The 10,445-nt window shown below is 45.9% G+C and overlaps 1 non-coding gene across 1 annotated transcript; it reads left to right on the forward strand.

The window, feature by feature from the left end:
- Positions 1 to 9,853: 9,853 nt before the first annotated feature.
- Positions 9,854 to 10,035, forward strand: LOC138668188 (U2 spliceosomal RNA). The gene has a single exon (XR_011319116.1). It is a non-coding gene; the product is annotated as a U2 spliceosomal RNA (small nuclear RNA).
- The last annotated feature ends 410 nt before the right edge of the window (positions 10,036 to 10,445 follow it).

Consider the following 10,445-nt stretch of genomic DNA (forward strand, 5'->3'; position numbering starts at 1 on the left):
TGCCCGGAAATGCTAGCTGCACAGAGAAAAACACCAGCCAATGTGTTAGTGGGGTTCAGCACCGCCAGCTGTTCCCCTGCTGTGTAGTCGGCAACGTGTCCAGCACAAGCCACGCTGGCACAACAGAACAAAAGCTGCCACCAGTGCAGGCTTCGGCCTACACTTTGCTCCTCTCCTCCTCCTGCTGACCCTGGGCTCAAACACCGCTAGTTTTTGCCCGGAAATGCTAGCTGCACAGAGAAAAACACCAGCCAATGTGTTAGTGGGGTTCAGCAACGCCAGCTGTTCCCCCGCTGTGTAGCCGGCATCGTGTCCAGCACAAGCCACGCTGGCACAACCGACCAAAAGCTGCCACCAGTGCAGGCTTCGGCCTACACTTTGCTCCTCTCCTCCTCCTCCTGCTGACCCTGGGCTCAAACACCGCTAGTTTTTGCCCGGAAATGCTAGCTGCACAGAGAAAAACACCAGCCAATGTGTTAGTGGGGTTCAGCACCGCCAGCTGTTCCCCTGCTGTGCAGCTTGCAACGTGACCTGCAAACGCCACGCAGGCACATGAACTGAAATTGAAGGGAGCCTGGCCCCCACCCCCAGGTGTTTCTATGTATAACAGCCACCTTGTACAGCAGTACTGCTGCATTTGTACAAGGTGGCTGATGTTTTCTCCTTGCCCACGTGGAACTCAACACGTACAAAATGTGTCTCTTTGAGACCATTCCACTGTCCCTGAGGTGTGACTTTCCTTTCTAATGATACGCAGCACCCCCCTTGGTAGCGCTTCCCGTCTTCTGACATCATTGGTTGGCTACTTGCGCCTGTTCGTCCGCCCTGCCTGAATAAAATGCTCCTCGTTGTCTTAATTATTTTGACTGCGAGGGTGTGATTGATGGGCACGAGCAGTGCATATCTTCGCCTGTCTTAACTCATCTCCTTCAGCCTTCTTCAGACTGTGCAGCCTCATGGCCGCGGCATGCAAGAAGGGATCAGCAGAGGCCGCCCAGTCTGAAGCAGGTGTAAGGACGTGTGTGAGCGGCCAAAATATTTACTGCTCAAGGCCACGAATCCCAGCACCGCAGTGTGGCTTTATGAAAAGACACTGTGGGTCTGGGATTTATGGCCATCGTTAACCGCACCGGCCAACATGAAATGATGTCATAAGATGGGCAGCGCTAACAGGGCATTGCCAAGGGATAACACAAGAGCGCAGACTCCTGTACAGCAAATAACAACGCTCAGGAAGCTGCTCCAAGCACCAAGGCGTTATTTTGGACACCTGTGCTGCGTCTCATCAAAAAACCAAGTCACGCATCCACTACAGTTTGACTGTAGAATGGGGTAAATTGTGTATGTCTTTCATTCAGCGTGTGCAAGTAGACAAATTAATAGAGCAACCTTTCACTTGTGCAGCATTAATACTGCACAAGGTGTGTCTCTTGTACTTTGTAACACCTGAGGGGGGGGTTAAAGGTTTCCTTTGAAATTGGTTCAACTAAGCTTCGGCCTACACTCTGCTCCTCTCCTCCTCCTCCTGCTTCAACACGGGCTCTAACATCGCTAGTTTTTGCCCGCAAGTGCTAGCTGCACAGAGAAAAACACACGCCATTGTGTTAGTGGGGTTCAGCAACGCCAGCTGTTCCCCCAGTGTGTAGCCGGCAAAGTGTCCTGCAAACGCAACGCAGACACAAAGCTGCCTCCAGTGCAGGCTTCGGCCTACACTCATCTCCCCCTGCTTACCCTTTGCTCCAACACCGCTAGTTGGGGCTCTAGGAAGACAATCTTTAATAGGCAAGGCAACGCATCCGGGTTCCAGCACCGCCAGCTGGTTCTCGGCAGTGTTCTTGTCACAGGTACTCCCTCGTGCCAAGCCTGGTTTCAGCACCGTCAGCTGTTTCCGGGTTGTGTCAACTTCACTGAGACGCCTATGCTTGCCCCGTCGTGGTGCGGTCGAGTTAGCCAACTCCAGGGTGCCTCCAGTTTAGGAGCTTCCTATGTGGGCTGCGTGAACTGGTAGTCAAGGCTGGTTCTGTAGTGCCAGTAGGCCCAGCTCCCCCTGTAGGACTGTTGGGGTTCGGTAACTGCGGCTGCCTCGCGGCCTAGCTGTTCTCTCCTCTCCTGTGGGCCTTGGGGTCCACCACCTGGTTCCAGCACCGTCAGCTGGTTCCGGGCCGAGCCTTTGGCTTAGGTGCCTCCTCCTGGGTATCCGAGTTCCGCCAACGCCAGGCGGTCCTTGGTAGTGCTTTTAAGCGCGGGCACCTACAGCTTAGTAACCGGGTTCCAGCACCGTCAGCTGGTCCTCGGTCGTGCCATTGGCTCTTGCACACTGGGGCAACGCATCCGGGTTCCAGCACCGCCAGCTGGTTCTCAGCAGTGTTCTTGTCACAGGTACTCCCTCGTGCCAAGCCTGGTTTCAGCACCGTCAGCTGTTTCCGGGTTGTGTCAACTTCACTGAGACGCCTATGCTTGCCCCGTCGTGGTGCGGTCGAGTTAGCCAACTCCAGGGTGCCTCCAGTTTAGGAGCTTCCTATGTGGGCTGCGTGAACTGGTAGTCAAGGCTGGTTATGTAGTGCCAGTAGGCCCAGCTCCCCCTGTAGGACTGTTGGGGTTCGGTAACTGCGGCTGCCTCGCGGCCTAGCTGTTCTCTCCTCTCCTGTGGGCCTTCGGGTCCACCACCTGGTTCCAGCACCGTCAGCTGGTTCTCGGCAGTGTCTTTTGCTCTTGTACCTTCTGCTCCCCATCCTGGTTCCAGTACCGTCAGCTGGTTCCGGGCAGAGCCTTTGGCTTAGGTGCCTCCTTCTGGGTATCCAAGTTCCACCAACGTCAGGTGGTCCTTGGTAGTGCTTTCAGGCACGGGTACCTCCTGCTTAGTAACCGGGTTCCAGTAACGTCAGCTGGTCCTCGGTAGTTCCATTGGCTCTTGGACCTTCGGCTACCCATCCGGGTTCCAGTACCGTCAGCTGGTTCTCGGCAGTGTCTTTTGCTCTTGTACCTTCTGCTCCCCATCCTGGTTCCAGTAACGTCAGCTGGTTCCGGGCAGAGCCTTTGGCTTAGGTGCCTCCTTCTGGGTATCCGAGTTCCGTCAACGTCAGGCGGTCCTTGGTAGTGCTTTTTAGCACGGGTACCTCCTGCTTAGTAACCGGGTTCCAGTAACGTCAGCTGGTCCTCGGTAGTTCCATAGGCTCTTGAACCTTCGGGTAGCCATCCGAGTTCCAGTTCCATCAGCTGGTTCTTGGCATTTTCTCAGCCTTCTTGTACCTTCTGCTACATTTCCAAGTTGAAGACCCTAACGTCGACGACCCGGAAGACCACCACGATGACGACGACACGGAAGACCACCCCGATGACGACGACGACGACGGCGGAGATGACGACACTGGAGACGACGACCCTGGAGACGACAACATGGAAGACCGAGAAGCAGAAGAACAAGAGGCTGCAGAACAAAGAGCAGAAGAACATTAAGCATAAGACTTAATATCAGAGCAAAAGATATTATCTAAATTATATGCAGAAGAAGACTAAGCAGTGTATGGGGGTGAGTCCGTTCCTCCTCGTGGTGCCCCTGGATAAAGCCTGATGCTGCAGGCCAAACTGAACGCGGACAAATGTAACTTTTGTGACTGGCAGAACGGAAGGTGTAATCTTCAAACTTTTATAGATAACAACTACGGGAATGCCTGTCACAAATGAGAATATGATGAAGAAGTAGAATAGGAAGAATAATAACAGTGGAATAAAAAGAATATGTAGAATAAGAAGAATAATAATAGTTGAATAAAATGAATATGAAGAATGTAATAAAAAAAAAAAAATAGGTAGAAGATGAAGAAGAAGATGAATAAGGTGAAGAAGTTGATGTCAAAGATGCTGATGATGATGAAGATGAAAGTGTGGGAAAAGAAAAAAAAAAAGAAAAAAAAGAAGGGGAAGGGCGTGGAATAGTGAAACATCAATATCTGACAAAATAAAAAAAAAATTTACATAGTCAATATCTTTGTCACTCCGAACGTCTTAAAAAAAAACAAAAAACATGCTATTCTATTTGATTGGGATAAACCTCTATGACTTTAATGTCTCCGCCACCTCCCCAAATACATCCGGCATTATTCTTAGTTGTTTTCCTTCATGTAGAATGAACCTACAAGGAAAGAAAGGGTTTATTTTAATTCCGATATTTTGGTCCCATTGACTTGCATTGGGATCGGGTATCGGTATCGGCGATATCCGATATTTTTTGAATATCGGCCGATCCAAACCGATACCGATACTTTCCGATATCGGAAGGTATCGCTCAACACTACTCAGAACACAATCCCAAGACAAAGGATTTGAGTTCAAAGACCTCATGCGCTCGACACCACAACTGGGGTGTCAGAGAGACAGAAATAATAAAATATAAAGGCACGAGTGTGCGTGCGGTGCCGCACAAACGGACGCCGCTAACCACCCACGCTTGGGTAAGGAAAGCTGCTGGATATACCGCCAAGATTGCTGAATGTCCGCCATTTACTAGCCAGACCTTGGCGCTAGTATTATGTTAAGGACCGGCGGAACGCACCAAGTATAGATGATATGAAACTAGGTGCGTTCGCAGTCCGAGGTCCACCGTGCAGGTAAAGACCCTGCTGCTAGTAAGACGGACTATATGGCGGTACTAAGTATACACACATGGGTTAACTTCACCCTGCGTGAAGGAAGCGATCCTGTTGCGTCACAGGACCGCAGTACCGCACATAGAGCGCAAGCAAGAAGTCAGCGAACTCAACCCCTACTCAGGATTGAAGTCCGATTAGACACTTGCTGGCACAACACCGCAACTGGGTGTGTAAGGAAACTAATAAATAGAATATAAAGGCACGAGAGTGCGTGCGGTGCCGCACTGACGGACGTCACTAACCACCCAGGCGTGGGTAAGGAAAGCGCAGACGAAGCGCACGGCGCCGTACTGGCGGACACAGCAACTGGACGCTGTGATGTGTGTTACGTGCAGATGGCTAGTCGGGCGCTAGATAGCTACCATCATCCGCGAGCAGTCAACAACACTAGGGAGGGATACTTAGGAGCTTTCATCCATCGACATACAGTTAGATCCATATATATTTGGACAGAGACAACATTTTTCTAATTTTGGTTATAGACATTACCACAATGAATTTTAAACCAAACAATTCAGATGCTGTTGAAGTTCAGACTTTCAGCTTTCATTTGAGGGTATCCACATTAAAATTGGATGAAGGGTTTAGGAGTTTTAGCTCCTTAACATGTGTCACCCTGTTTTTAAAGGGACCAAAAGTAATTGGACAATTGACTCTAAGGCTATTTTGTTGACAGGCGTGGGCAATCCCTTCGTTATGTCATTCTTAATTAAGCAGATAAAAGGCCTGGAGTTAATTTGAGGTGTGGTGCTTGCATTTGGAAGGTTTTGCTGTGAAGTAAAGATGCGGTCAAAGGAGCTCTCCATGCAGGTGACACACGCCATCCTTAAGCTGCGAAAACAGAAAAAGCCCATCCGAGAAATTGCTGCAATATAAGGAGTGACAAAATCTACAGTTTGGTACATCCTGAGAAAGAAAGAAAGCACTGGTGAACTCACCAATGCAAAAAGACCTGGGCGCCCATGGAAGACAACAGTGGCAGATGATCGTAGAATAATCTCTATGGTGAAGAGAAACCCATTCACAACAGCCAACCAAGTGAAGAACACTCTTCAGGAGGTAGGTGTATCAATATCCATATCTACCATAAAGAGAAGACTGCATGAAAGTAAATACACAGGGTTCACTGCACGGTGCAAGCCACTCATAAGCATCAAGAATAAAGAGGCTAGACTGGACTTTGCTAAAAAAACATCTAAAAAAGCCAGCACAGTTCTGGAAGAACATTCTTTGGACAGATGAAACCAAGATCAACCTCTACCAGACTGATGGAAAGAGAAAAGTATGGCGAAGGCGTGGTACAGCTCATCATCCAAAGCAAACCACATCATCTGTAAAACACGGCGGAGGCAGTGTGATGGCTTGGGCATGCATGGCTGCCAGTGGACTGGGTTACTAGTGTTTATTGATGATATGACACAGGACAGAAGCAGCCAAATGACTTCTGAGGTATTCAGAGCCATACTTTGTGCTTAGATCCAGCCAAATGCAGCCAAACTGATTGGTTGTCGTTTCATACTACAGATGGGCAATGACCCAAAACATAAAGCCAAAGCAACCCAGGAGTTTATTAAAGCAAAGAAGCGGAATATTCTTGAATGGCCAAGTTAGCCACCTAATCTCAACCCAATTGAGCATGCATTTCACTCGTTAAAGACTAAACTTCAGACAGAAAGGCCCACAAACAAACAGCAACTGAAAACCACGGCAGTGAAGGCCTGGCAGAGCATCAATAAGGAGGAAACACAGCGTCTGGTGATGTCCATGAGTTCAAGACTTCAGGCAGTAATTGCCAGGAAAGGGTTTTCAACCAAGTACTAGAAATGAACATTTTATTTAAAATTATTTAATCTGTCCAATTACTTTTGGTCCCTTTAAAAACAGGGTGGCACATGTTAAGGAGCTGAAACTCCTAAACCCTTCATCCAATTTTAATGCGGATACCCTCAAATGAAAGCTGAAAATCTGAACTTCAACTGCATCTGAATTGTTTTGTTTAAAATTCATTGTGGTAATGTCTATAACCAAAATTAGAAAAATGTTGTCTCTGTCCAAATATATATGGACCTAAGTGTACATCCATCTACACACACACATTATCAAGACAATACTAGCGTATGGCCGTGCGGTCATGCGCAGTTTATATAGTTGCAGCACAGGAAGCAGCTACAGAAGTTTTTGCCCTTTCAGGACCTGCCAAGAGGACCAATGGGATGTGCTGCAGTGCCTGAGCATGTGACCCTCGATCTCCAACGGGAGATCTTGCCCTGGGCATGCTCAGTGTGTGCAAATAAGGACTTAGTCCCAGAGAAGCCCGCTCGCCGCAGATCAGTGCAGGGTACAACAGGAGAGCCAGAAAAGGCAGCAGTAACCCCCTGCACAGAATCAGTCCCAGCAAGAGGCTGGGAGCGGCGCCTCCGCTGAGCAGAGCCCACTGCGGCCGAAGCAGAATGGGAGACCGCAGCAGACACGGATCGAGATTCCCCCTGTGCAGCAGAGGAAACTCGACTCCTAACAGAAGTTATGTGTGTAAGTGGTAAAGATGTGATGGATGAGGTTGTGCTGTTCTATAAGGAGTTGTATGGGGAAAAATGGTTTGATGATCAGATGCTGAATGATGTGTTGGGGTGTTTAAATGGCCGACTGGGGGAGGATGAGTGTGGAATATTGGATGATGAAATTATGTTGGATGAAGTTAAAAAAGTGGTGATGTCTACTAGTAAGAATAAAACTCCTGGGAAAGATGGTTTGCCTGTGGAATTGTATGTGAAGGAATGGGATACGATTGGGCTTGACTTGGTGGAAGTGTGTCAGTATATGTTTAGGGAGAATATGTTGAGTGATTCAATGAGAGAAGGAGTGGTGGTTCTGGTGTATAAGAAAGGTGATAGGAAGGATTTGGGCAATTGGAGGCCTATCACGCTTTTAAACGCTGATTATAAGGTTTTTAGTAAGTTGTTGGCTAATCGGATGAGGGAAGTGATTGGTGGTGTGGTGGATGAAGATTAAGTGTGTTCGGTACCAGGGAGAAGTATGACTGAGAATTTGGTTTTGCTGCGTGATGTGATTGGATATTGTATGAGTCGTAAACAGAAATGTCTGGTTCTTTTAGTTGATTTTGAAAAAGCCTTTGACCGTGTGTTGCATAGTTTTATGTTTCATGTTTTGGCCAAGGTGGGTTATTCGAGGAATTTTGTGAGCTGTGTCAGGAGTTTGAATAGTAATGTGAAGAGTGAATTTTTGGTGAATGGGTGTTTGAGTGATAAAGTGAGAATTAAGTCTGGAGTATGTCAGGGGTGCCCTATGTCCCCTATTTTGTTTATTAGTGTGATTGAGGTGTTGATGTGCATGGTTAGGAAGGATAAGGTTATGAGAGGTGTGTTGATTCCTGGGAGTGGTGGGAAGGATGTTAGAATTTTGGGTTATATGGATGATGTGGTGATAGTGAATGAAAGTATGGCTGCAATGAGTAGGGCAAGGTTGATATTAAGTCCGTTCTGTAGTGTGTCAGCTATTAGGGTTAATTGGGCTGAGTTCTTTTAAATGTTTTGGTGATAGGAATGTTAGGATGGATGGTGTGAAATGTGAGGATGGTCCAATGAAGGTGCTTGGGATTAAGTTCAATGATGACTTGAAGGGAAATGAAAGTTGGGATGAGTGTGGGGAGAGAGTGGTGCGTAAATTGAATTTTTGGAGGTTAAGAGAATTGACTTTAACTGGGAAGGTCTTGATTATTAAGGCGGTTATTTTACCTATTTTGTTATTTGTTGGGAATGTGTATCCTACTGCGTTTTAGAAAATCAAGAAAACTGAGAAATTGATTTTAAATTTTCTCTGGGGAAGTCGCATGGAGAAATTGAAGCGGGAGTCTGTGCATAAGTTATGTAACATAGTAACATAGTTAGTAAGGCCGAAAAAAGACATTTGTCCATCCAGTTCAGCCTATATTCCATCATAATAAATCCCCAGATCTACGTCCTTCTACAGAACCTAATAATTGTATGATACAATATTGTTCTGCTCCAGGAAGACATCCAGGCCTCTCTTGAACCCCTCGACTGAGTTCGCCATTACCACCTCCTCAGGCAAGCAATTCCAGATTCTCACTGCCCTAACAGTAAAGAATCCTCTTCTATGTTGGTGGAAAAACCTTCTCTCCTCCAGACGCAAAGAATGCCCCCTTGTGCCCGTCACCGTCTTCCATTATATATAGTTCCATTATATGTGTGAATATTGGCTTGAATTTTTTGAGTGTTGAGTCCTTTTTGGGGATTAGTTATGTGAAAATGCTTGTAGTATGTTTGGGGAAAGGTAATAAGTGTGCTTATATGATGAAGTATTCAGCCGGATGGATGTTGTATGGTTTGAAGTGGGTGAAAAGGGATGCAAGTGTGCCAGTTGATTTTAAGTGTCCGATGTGGTATGCTTGTGTTGAGAGATTTGTTAGAAAGTATGATTTGTTGTCTGTTAGTATGAACTATTTTAGACAAAAGAAAAAAGTTGTTAGGATGGTGTGTGAGCATGAGATTGCATGTGATATTAATGGATTGAGAGGTGAAGAGGTGCCTGAGATGTGGAAGAAATTAATTATAGAAGGTGTTACGAATAGACAGATATATTGTTTGGATGATGTTATATGATATTTTGCCTGTTAGGGATGTGCAAAAGAGGAGGGATTTAATTAAATCTGAGGTATGTCCGAGGGATGGATGTGGTGCGAGAGAGCATGTTAGACATTTGGGACTGTGATTTTGCGTATGCTGTATGGAAAGGTATAGGTGGTCTTTGTAAGGAATTGGCTGGAGTATCATATCTTAATTGGAAGCTTGCTATGTTTGGAATGGGTGCATGCAATAGGGTGAAGGATAGGATTTTATGGCTGTTGGTTGTATGTGTAATTAAAAGTATATGGGATGCGAGGAATTTGTTAGTTTTCAGGAGGAAGAATATGTCAGTTAATGAAGTTTTGAGTTTGCTTCTGTCACGTATGTATGTGATTTACCTGTGGGACCAGAAACGAGGAAGTGTTATTGATGCTGAAGGAGTTTGGAAATTCAAGAAGTGGAGATTTCTTGTGAAGTTTAATTAATGTCTTCTTGGAGTATTTGTGATTTTATTTTTGGATATATACCATGTATGATGAAGGCTGAGTATCATTTGAAGCTTTTTTTTAAGCTGATTTGATTGAGCATTGTGCTCTGCCTATCTGATTTAGTATAAAAAAAATAAATAATCTGTTCTTATTAGTTTAATATCTGATACGTCCCCTGTTTTGGGACCATATAGTAAATGGATTTTTAGAACAGGGAGATGGAATTCTAGCTTGCTCTGCAAACTCCATGCATTGACCCGTTTTTGCAGTATCTCCGGGAACAGTGCACTTCTTCTCTGATCTGGATTCTAAAAACAGAATGAATTGAAATCAGTGCAAGTTGTCTTTTAACCCTTTATGTGATTTTATTTCAGGGTCAAAGAAGCACATTTCACATGCCAAATGTAGCATTTTGCTCGATTTCACTTGACCATTTGCAACATTTTGGGTGCCTTGCCTTGCTTTCACCTATGTATGTCAAACATTGTATTGCATTCAATATGCAATCAATCAATTTGTCTTCACTGGTTGCAACAGGTGAGTTACGATGTAGGCCTGAATTAGGCATTTGTTACAGTGTTGCCAATATACTGTGCCATCTACAAAATTAGGCCCCGTGCTGTCAGCACTTGGTGTTTAAATTGAAGTATCCAATGAGTTGTTCTGTTCTACCATACATACCACATTTGTGACCACATGAATTC

The sequence above is a fragment of the Ranitomeya imitator genome, chromosome 2, assembly GCF_032444005.1.
Source record: "Ranitomeya imitator isolate aRanImi1 chromosome 2, aRanImi1.pri, whole genome shotgun sequence".
Lineage (NCBI taxonomy): Eukaryota > Metazoa > Chordata > Amphibia > Anura > Dendrobatidae > Ranitomeya > Ranitomeya imitator.